We start from the raw sequence: 8449 nt of genomic DNA, 5'->3' as shown, positions 1-8449 counted from the left end.
CCATCAGCCTCTGCGGCAGCTCCACTGAGCTGATTGGACAACCCAAGTCTGGGGACCGGAAGTCACTGCTGGTGTTGCTTGGTTGCTAGGTTACCAACCCTGCGCGAAGTTGGCAGGTCCAGTAAAGAGTAGGTTAGAGGCCGGCTAACCCTGAAGCCCAGCGGTATTTTCAAAAGTGTATAGAGTTCCTCTACTTACGGTAGGGCTGCCTCCTCCCCTCAATAAACCCATCGTAAGTTGAAAATATCATAATTTGTCGAGTTATATTTACATCAGAATTTATTCAGACTAGGTAATTTTCACGTTAAAGGAAACATGACTTGTAGTTTAACAATTTGATGTCAAAAAAACCCACTGACTTAAAACCAAGTGAAGGATTACTATAGCTTAAGCACTGAAAAAATAAAAAACTTTTCCTGCCAGGTTTGAGCATAGGAAATCATGTATGTGAGACAAAGTAGGAAACGGAAGAAACCATGTTTGCTCATTCTGTTGCCAGCGGAATTTCACAAAGCCCCTGATTCAGTGACTGAACACAGTCCTCCAGAATAATGCCCTGAAGACAGTAAGAGGATAGAGCACAGGTTTCCACAACTGTTGCTTGAATCACTTCATTTTCTAAAAAGACAAGTTCAGTGATCCTAGCTCTTGCCTCTTTCTGTACGTAAGATAACGTCTGACAGGATTAAAGATTATGCCTCTGTAACCTATAATCAGATGTACTCTCCAACCAAAACTTTGATGAGATTTTGCTCCAGTGTAACTTCTGAGCATGTTTAATGTAACTTTTGAGCACATGCAGAACTCCATCCCTTGATAATAGAAACTGTGGGCAGAACCGCTGCTTTGGAGCAGTATAACATAAACTCTTTGAACGACTCCCCAGTGTTGCATTCCTCAGTAAGACTCCAAATAAAACTAACTTTGAGTCTTTAAAAGCCTTATTTTTTTCTTTAGTTGACATGTATATAAAATGAGATCACCTTTACACCTCTTGTGAATAAAAGAATCTAAGCCTGGTGCTGTGGCTCACGCCTCTAACCCTAACATTTTGGGAGGCCACCGCAGAAGGATTGTCTGAGCCCAGGAATTCAAGACCAGCCTGGGCAACATAGTGGGACTCCACCTCTACGAATAAAATTTATTTTAATTAGCTGGCTGGGTGGCACATGCCTATGGTCCCGGCTACTTGGAAGGCTGAGGCGGGAGAACCATTTCAGCCCAGGAGGTCAATGAGCCCAAAGGCTGCAATGAGATGTGATCGTGCCACTGCACTCCAGCCTGGATGTCAGAGACCCTGTATCCAAAAAAAAAAAAAAAAAAAAAAAAAAAAAAAAAAAAAAAATCCTGGACAAATATATGGAAACTTTTAGAGTTAGAGACCACTTGCGAGGCTAAGGTAGAAATCTAGAGTCTAAATTGGAGCCATGGAGGAAAGGAGAGGCAGGAGAGGATGAATAAAGGAGCTTATTCCGGAAGAAGAATTATGAGAATTTTATGATTTGGACATAGGAAGTAAAGAAACAGAATCAAGGATAACTTACAGGTTTCTGATTTGGGTGGCTGGGTAGATGGTTGTGATATTAAAGGAAGATACCTGTGGCAGATAGCTTCTAAGCGAAAACTTATTGGATAAATAATTTTTTTTTTTTTTTTTTTTTTTTTTTTTTTTGAGACGAGTCTCTCTGTCGCCCCAGGCTGGAGTGCAGGGGCCGGATCTCAGCTCACTGCAAGCTCCGCCTCCCGGGTTCACGCCATTCTCCTGCCTCAGCCTCCCGAGTAGCTGGGACTACAGGCGCCCGCCACCTCGCCCGGCTAGTTTTTTGTATTTTTTAGTAGAGACGGGGTTTCACCGTGTTAGCCAGGATGGTCTCGATCTTCTGACCTCGTGATCCACCCGTCTCGGCCTCCCAAAGTGCTGGGATTACAGGATAAATAAAATTTTAAGGTAGAAATGAAAGTTATAGGAATATTTAACATGGTGGGGCGCTGGGGGGTGAATAATAATAGAAATAATAGGTATTAATAGCTTGTTTTTGTTATCAAGCAAATGAGCTCTGTATCCAATGTGCACGCAGAAGCTAACACTATGTGGCACAAGCTTTTGAGGAAAAAAAGGCTTTATTTGCACAACTGTTCAGCAAGGATATAGGAGTGCATTCAAATCTGTCTCCCTGATTTGGCATCTGGGGTAAACTCATGGGCTTGGAAAGCCAAGGGAAAGGATTTACGAATGTGTCCTGGCAGGCTGATTGGAGGATTTAAATTTGACCATTTAGAAAAAGGTACATAGAGGCCGATTTTAGGCCCGATCCTCCAGTCAAATGGACCCATCACTTTTGAAAGAGTTCCAAGTTCAGGTTCCAGTCATGTCCTGGTCTTCTTGGTTCCAAGGAAAGGATTCATTGGTTTTGGGTGTTGTTAGAGGTCTAAGCTTTTTCTATTGTACACGCCTGGGCTACATGACTTGCAGTTTTTGGCTCTGTTATATCTAAAAGGTAACACGATATTTTGTTATCAACAGAGTAGGCCCAGTTTGGGCTAGTCCCATGGAGACACTTTTAATGTGTCCAGTATTGCAATATCTCATTTGATCCTAAATTGGGACTGTTATCATCACCTTTAATTTACATGAAATAACCAAGGCTTCGAAAGTATAAGTGACTCTCTAAGGTCACACTTAATTCATGGTTCTAACCCTGTTAATTTGACACCAGAGCCCATACTTTTCTTCAGTTTGTTGTTGTTGTTGTTTTAAACTTTAATTTAGGTTCAGAAGTACATGTGCAGGTTTGTTATACAGGTAAATTGAGTGTCTCGGGGGCTTGGGGTACAGATTATTTCCTTACCCATGTGATAAGCATAGTACCCAATAGGTAGTTTTTTGATCTGTACTCTCCTTCCACCCTGCATCCTCGAGTAGCACCCAGTATCTATTGTTCCCTTCTTTGTGTCCATCTGTACCCAATGTTTAGCTCCAACTTACAAGTGAGAACACACAGTATTTTATTTTCTTTCCTGTGTTAGTTTGAGATAGGAGGTTGGCAGGACCGATTTCACAGGATAAGGTCATAAAGACCTGGCTGATAAAACAGGATAGGTAAAGAAGAGGACTGAAACCTGCTAAAACCAAGATGGTGACCAAAGCGACCTCTGGTCATCCTCACTGTTCATTATATGCTAATTATAATGTATTGGCATGCTAAAAGACACTCCCACCAGCACCATGACAGTTTGCCCATGCCATGCCCACTTAGAGAAGTTACCCTATATGGCCTAACAAGGGAGGACACTCTGTTCCAGGAACTCTCCACCTTTTTCCTGGAAAACTCATGAATAATCCATCCCTTGTTTAGCATATGATCAAGGAATAACCATAAATATACTCAGTCTAGCAGCCCATACCATTGCTCTGCCTATGAAATAGCCACTCTTTATTCCTTTACTTTCTTAACAAACTTGCTTTCACTTTATTCTGTCAGATTGCTCTTGAATTCCTTCCTGCATGAAGCTGAGAACCTATATGGCCACTCAGGCTGAACCCTAATTTTGAGGTTTGTTCTGTGACAAGTTCGCTTTGGATGATGCAGAGCCCACACTCTTAAGTCCTGTTTTTTATTGTTGCCTTTGAATCTCTGGATGTGCTTTTCTGGGCAGGAATAAAGAAAAGCTAAAGGCAAGTAAGTTCAAGATGAGATTAATGAATTAAAATATTACAAAGAAGGTGAAAAACAGAAGTGGAGGTTGTGCAGAAAGGGGAATTAGTGAGGTTCAGATCTTACAGCTGGGGTACTTTGTGTGGTGAACCCTGTGCTTATTCCCAATCTCCAGACACTTAGTGCCCTTTTGATTTGTTAACCTTTTGTGTGTAACTTGTTTTTTACTCACTTGAAGTCTTCAGGATGTTCCTCTCTGTGCCCTACCTTCTCATTTTTCTTAATTTTACAGTGATATATCTGGGCATGTTTCATTGTCATCTTTTGTGTGGAACACGTGTTGTAACGTTGCAATCCAGCAAAGAAACTCATGACCTTTAAGACTGGGAAATGATTTCTTCTATTAACTATTCCTTTGAAGACTTTCTCTCCATTTTTTTTTTGCCTTTCGGACACCCTATTTTTCAGATACTAGACCTCATGGACTGTTCCTCTAATTTTCTCAGATTATTTTTCCATTTTTCTTTTTTCTTTTCTTTTTTTTGAGACGGAGTCTCGCTCTGTTGTCCAGGCTGGAGTGCAGTGGCGTGATCTTGGCTCATTGCAAGCTCCGCCTCCTGGGTTCATACCATTCTTCTGCCTCAGCCTCCCGAGTAGCTGGGACTACAGGCACCTGTCACCACGCCCAGCTAATTTTTTTTTTTTTTTTTTTTTTTTTAGTAGAGATGGGGTTTCACTGTATTAGCCAGATGGTCTCGATCTCCTGACCTCGTGATCTGCCCGCCTCGGCCTCCCAAAGTGCTGAGATTACAGGCGTAAGCCACTGCGCCCAGCCTCTGTGTGTGTGTGTGTGTGTGTGTGTGTGTGTGTGTGTGTGTGTGTGTGTGTGAGAGAGAGAGAGAGGGAGAGAGAGATGGAGTTTTTTTGCTCTTGTTGCCCAGGCTGGAATGCAATGGCACTATCTCGGCTCACCACAACCTCCGCCTCCTGGGTTCAAGTGATTTCTCCTGCCTCAGCCTCCCGAGTAGCTGGGATTACAAGCATGTGCCACCATGCCCGGCTAATTTTGTTATTTTTAGTAGACACAGAGCTTCTCCATGTTTGTCAGGCTGGTCTCGAACTCCTGACCTCTGGTGATCCGCCCACCTCGGCCTCCCAAAGTGCAGGGATTACAGGCATGAGCCACCAAGCTCAGGCTTCATTTTTCATTTTATTTTGTTTGATTCTACTTTCTGGAAGATTTTCATGAGCTTATCTGTCAAACATTGCACTGAACTTTTCATTTCTTCTATTATAAATTTAATTTCTAAGAGCTCTCATTTGTTTTCTGGCTATATCTTAATTATGGCATTTTTGAATTCTTCCATGCTGCAATATTTTATTTCCCGGAGTACATTACAAGTAGTGTTTTAAAGTTTTCCTCTGTTGCATAATCTGTATCTTCGAAGTTCTGTTTTGTATAAAAGGCTTTCTCCTAAATCTGGTGATCTTTTGCCATTTACACACGTACAAAAGTGGGTGGCCAGGCACAGTGGCTCATGCCTGTAATCCAGCACTTTGGGAGGCCGAAGCAGGTGGATCATCTGAGGCCAGGAGTTCGAGACCAGCCTGGCCAAAATGGTGAAACTCCGTCTCTACTAAAAATACTAAATAAGCTGGGTGTGGTGGTGCATGCCTGTAATTCCAGCTACTCAGAAGGCTGAGGAAGGAGAATTGCTTGAACCCAGGAGGTGAGGGTCGCAGTGAGCTGAGACTGCGCCATTGCACTCCAGAACCGGCAACAAGAGTGAAACTTTGTCTCAAAAATAAAAAAAAAAAAAAGTAAGTACACTGACAAGCTAATTAGAAGCTCTACAAAGATAGGAAGGGCTTGTTGACCAGGCTACAATGTGTAGAGTGACTTGCCTGGGTTGTTTCTTAGGGCACTCCCTCATTCTTCCTGTCCCCTTTCCCTATTCTATTGAGATGATCAAATTTCTCAGAAAGATTCTTCTCCTTGGAGATTTTAATCCTGGGTGTAATATTTAGAGGGTGTGAGTTTCATCGTTCACATGATGCCCTTCTTTTACATATATTAAATAGAATCCCTGTTTGCAAATGCACTGAGAATAAACTTTCAATCTTTTGTTGGAGTGGGAGAGAGACAGGTTTCTAGGTATTGGAAGGAAAGCGCTTTGAAAGTTGATGTTCAATCACTTCTGTTTTCACTCCCCTCCACAAACAGAAGATATTATTGTCTCTTAAGCCTTTGAGGACTTCTCTGGTGCATATAAGATTGCTTCTTAGCTCTTCCCACTGTTAATTTAGGATTCAGCTCTCTTGGATCCACGGAAGAAATGATCACCTATCCATTTGCTTCCTGCTTGCAAAGTTTTATTGCTGTTCCTCTTACCCTATTCTCTTTATTCTTGTTAGTTTTTGTCTTTTTAAAAGTTTCTTCTGTTATTTTATTAGAATTTCCGGAAGGAGTGGAGATAAATACCTGTGTTTAAACTGTCACATTAAACTGGAAGCCAAAATAACCTGTTAACCCCTCTTCATGAACATACTCTTACCACTCTCTAATCTGTTCTCCATACCTCAGCTGGAGTACTCTTTTGAAATGCAAGTCCTAATATATCATCTGCCTGCTGTTTTTCCAATGGAAAGATCAAAGTCCTTAACATGAACCCTAACCCTCAGCATGGTCTGACTTCTTGCAGCCCTGCATTGCCCTGTGTGCTCCTGTGCTCTGTACCTGCACTGACCTTCTTTTCCTTCCCTGGATGCTGCCAAGCCTTTTCACTTCTCTGCCTGGATCACTCCCTCCCCTTCCCAGCAATTTCCTTTTATCTTTTTAACTCCTCCTTTCCAAGCAGCTCATTCATTACTTCTTCAGGGAACATCTCCCACCCTTCCTGACCAGGCCAGGCTCTCCTGTGAAATTCTTTCAGAGTACCATGGACTTCTCATCCATAGCACTTATCCCTGTAGTAAATTCACATTTAGTTGGGTAATTCTTTCATTAGTTTTACTTTTCAGAACTGTAGGCTTTGTGAAAGCAAGGATCGTGTGTGTGTGTGTGTGTGTGTGTGTGTGTATGTGTGTGTTTTCGTCACCACTGCCTCCTCAGCATAGCACTGTGCTTGGCATATTGTAAGCATTTATTTCTGTCATTATTTTATTTTTTTTTATTTTTGTATTTATTTTGAGAAAGGGTCTCTGTCACTCAGGCTGGAGTGCAGTGGCATGGACATAGCTCACTGTAGCCTTGGCCCCCTGGGCTCAAGCAATCCTCCCACTTCAGTCTCCTGGGTAGCTGAGACCACAGACAGGCACTAGCATGCCCACCTAATTTGTGTATTGTTTGTAGAGATGAGGTTTTGGCGCATTGCCTAGGCCTCAAACTCCTGGACTCAAGTGATCCTCCTACCTCAGCCTCCCAAAGTGCTGGGATTACAAATGTGAGCCACCACCCCTGGCCAATTTTATTTTGTTTTCCTATTTTTTCTTAGAGATTGGGTCTCAGACTGTCACCCCGGATGGAGTACAGTGGTGCCGTCATAGCCTACTGAAGCCTTGAATATCTGGGCTCAAGCAATCTTCCTGCCCCAGCCTCCCAAGTAGTTGAGACTACATGTGTGCACCACCACACCTGGCTATTTTATTTTTAAAATTTTTTGAGAAGCAGGGTTGGGGGTGTCTCACTATGTTGCCCAGGGCTCACCTAAAACTCCTGGACTCAAGCGAACCTCCTGCCTTAGCCTCCTAAGTAGTTGGGATTATTGGTGCAAGCCATCACACCTGTTTTACATTGTAAGCATTTAATACACATTTTTTGTAGTGGAAAAAATAAAACGTGTCTCATTCCTTTCCTTTAGTTTATTGTTGACTTCCAAACCATGAGGGGAACTTGATGTTTTTTCCTCTCATTTCATCACAAGGAAGAGGATAGAGGGCCAATGTGGGTTTGGGTCCAGGACAACAGAGCCTCTGAAACTGCCTTTGCAAAGATTATGACAGTGAGAGAAATCTAACGTGGCTTCACCCCATCTTGCTTCTAGCCTCACAGGCTGGGGGTGCTCATTCCTGGGTGAAGGCCAAGCTAACAATGGGAGGAATCCGTTTCTAGTTTAACTTGAAAGCAAGGATGATAATAGCCCTTTCCTAAAACTAACCCCTCTTGCTCAGGGCCCAAAAATTGCCCTTGTGAAACTAATGAAAGGGCACAAGATTAAGATTATGGGAGGGGCCTGAATTTTGCTAAAGTGTAGATGTAGTTTCTATAATCCCTTATTGCTCAGGAGTCATGTGGCCAGAGGTCACAAGATTTGTGACTTCCTCAATTGCTCCCATAGAAAACATCACTATTGTAAAACCTAAGATTGGTCTTTTGAGATATTTTTCAGACTGACCCCACCTGGATTCATGACTTATGACTCAATTGGTCCTATGCCTGCCCCCGCAACCCTTCCCCGACATAGAGGTGTACTCAGTGCAAGAGGATTGTTTTCCAGCCCTCTATGATATCATCCCCAACCAATCAGCTGCACCCATTCCCTAATCCCCTGTCCACCAAACTATCCTTGAAAAACCCTAACCTCCAAACCTTTGGGGTGACTGATTTGAATAATAACGCCATCTCCCATATGGCCAGTCTTGCATAATAAACTCTTTCTTTACTGCAATCCCATGGTGTCAGTGAATTGGTTTCATCTGTGCAGTGGGCAGTAGAAACTTCTCAGGCGACCACATCTCTGACCACTGTCCTAAAGGAGAGAAGATTTTTTTGTGTCCATATGACATGGTCTTTG

Source organism: Chlorocebus sabaeus, chromosome 8, assembly GCF_047675955.1.
Source record: "Chlorocebus sabaeus isolate Y175 chromosome 8, mChlSab1.0.hap1, whole genome shotgun sequence".
Taxonomy (NCBI): domain Eukaryota; kingdom Metazoa; phylum Chordata; class Mammalia; order Primates; family Cercopithecidae; genus Chlorocebus; species Chlorocebus sabaeus.
This window is presented reverse-complemented; position numbering follows the sequence as displayed.